Here is a 3,194-nt window from a genome sequence, read left to right on the forward strand (position 1 = left end):
CCTATATAACTACTGTCTATACACACCATCCCATATAACTACTGTCTATACACACCATCCTATATAACTACTGTCTATACTGTCTATACACACCATCCTGTATAACTACTGTCTACACACACCATCCAATATAACTACTGTCTATACACACCATCCTATATAACTACTGTCTATACTGTCTATACACACCATCCTGTATAACTACTGTCTATACTGTCTATACACACCATCCTATATAACTACTGTCTATACACACCATCCTATATAACTACTGTCTATACACACCATCCTATATAACTACTGTCTATACTGTCTATACACACCATCCTATATAACTACTGTCTATACACACCATCCTATATAACTACTGTCTATACACACCATCCTATATAACTACTGTCTATACACACCATCCTATATAACTACTGTATATACACACCATCCTATATAACTACTGTCCATACTGTATATACACACCATCCTATATAACTACTGTCTATACACACCATCCTATATAACTACTGTCCATACTGTCTATACACACCATCCTATATAACTACTGTCTATACACACCATCCTATATAACTACTGTCTATACACACCATCCTATATAACTACTGTCTATACACACCATCCTATATAACTACTGTCTATACACACCATCCTATATAACTACTGTCTACACACCATCCTGTATAACTACTGTCTATACACACCATCCTATATAACTACTGTCTATACTGTCTATACACACCATCCTATATAACTACTATCTATACACACCATCCTATATAACTACTGTCTATACACCATCCTGTATAACTACTGTCTATACTGTCTATACACACCATCCTATATAACTACTGTGTATACACACCATCCTATATAACTACTTTCTACAATGTATATACACACCATCCTATATAATTACTGTCTATACACACCATCCTATAAAACTACTGTCTGTACTGTCTATACACACCATCCTATATAACTACTGTCTATACACACCATCCTTTATAACTACTGTCTACACTGTCTATACACACCATCCTATATAACTACTGTCTGTACTGTCTATACGCACCATCCTATATAACTACTGTCTATACTGTCTATACACACCATCCTATATAACTACTGTCTATACACACCATCCTATATAACTAATGTCTATACACACCATCCTATATAACTACTGTCTATACACACCATCCTATATAACTACTGTCTATACTGTCTATACACACCATCCTATACAACTACTGTCTATACACACCATCCTATATAACTACTATCTATACACACCATCCTATATAACTACTGTCTATACTGTCTATACACACCATCCTATATAACTACTTATACACACCATCCTATATAACTACTGTCTATACACACCATCCTATATAACTACTATCTATACACACCATCCTATATAACTACTGTCTATACTGTCTATACACACCATCCTATATAACTACTGTCTATACACACCATCTTATATAACTACTGTCTATACTGTCTATACACACCATCCTATATAACTACTGTCTACACACACCATCCTATATAACTACTATCTATACACACCATCCTATATAACTACTGTATATACACACACCATCCTATATAACTACTGTCTATACTGTCTATACACACCATCCTATATAACTACTTTCTATACACACCATCCTATATAACTACTGTCTATACTGTCTATACACACCATCCTATATAACTACTGTCTATACACACCATCCTATATAACTACTGTCTATACTGTCTATACACACCATCCTATATAACTACTGTTTATACTGTCTATACCCACCATCCTATATATCTACTGTCTATACACACCATCCTATATAACTACTGTCTATAAACACCATCCTGTATAACTACTGTCAATACACACCATTCTATATAACTACTGTCTATACACACCATCCTATATAACTACTGTCTATACACGCCATCCTATATAACTACTGTCTATTCTGTCTATACACACCATCCTATATAACTACTGTCTACACTGTCTATACAGACCATCCTAAATAACTACTGTCTATACACACCATCCTATATAACTACTGTCTATACACACCATCCTATATAACTACTGTCTATACACACCATCCTATGTAACTACTGTCTACACTGTCTATACACACCATCCTATATAACTACTGTCTATACTGTCTATACACACCATTCTATATAACTACTGTCTACACTGTCTATACACACCATCCTATATAACTACTGTCTACACTGTCTATACACACCATCCTGTATAATTACTGTCTATACTGTCTATACACACCATCCTATATAACTACTGTCTATACACACCATCCTATATAACTACTGTCTATACACACCATCCTATATAACTACTGTCTATACACACCATCCTATAAAACTACTGTCTATACACACCATCCTATATAACTACTGTCTATACTGTCTATACACACCATCCTATATAACTAGTGTCTACACACACCATCCTATATAACTACTGTCTATACTGTCTATACACACCATCCTATAAAACTACTGTCTATACTGTCTATACACACCATCCTATATAACTACTGTCTACACACACCATCCTATATAACTACTGTCTATGCTGTCTATACCGTCTATACACACCATCCTATATAACTACTGTCTACACACCATCCTATAGAACTACTGTCTATACTGTCTATACACACTATCCTATATAACTACTGTCTATACACACCACCCTATTTAACTACTGTCTATACACACCATCCTACATAACTACTGTCTACACACACCATCCTATATAACTACTTTCTATACACACCATCCTATATAACTACTGTCTATACTGTCTATACACACCATCTTATATAACTACTGTCTATACACACCATCATATATAACTACTATCTATACACACCATCCTATATAACTACTGTCTACACACACCATCCTATATAACTACTGTCTATACTGTCTATACACACCATCCTATATAACTACTGTCTATACTGTCTATACACACCATCCTACATAACTACTGTCTATACACACCATCCTATATAACTACTGTCTATACACACCATTCTGTATAACTACTGTCTATACTGTCTATACACACCATCCTATATAACTACTGTCTATACTGTCTATACACACCATCCTATATA

The sequence above is a fragment of the Oncorhynchus tshawytscha genome, linkage group LG10 (assembly GCF_018296145.1).
Source record: "Oncorhynchus tshawytscha isolate Ot180627B linkage group LG10, Otsh_v2.0, whole genome shotgun sequence".
Taxonomy (NCBI): domain Eukaryota; kingdom Metazoa; phylum Chordata; class Actinopteri; order Salmoniformes; family Salmonidae; genus Oncorhynchus; species Oncorhynchus tshawytscha.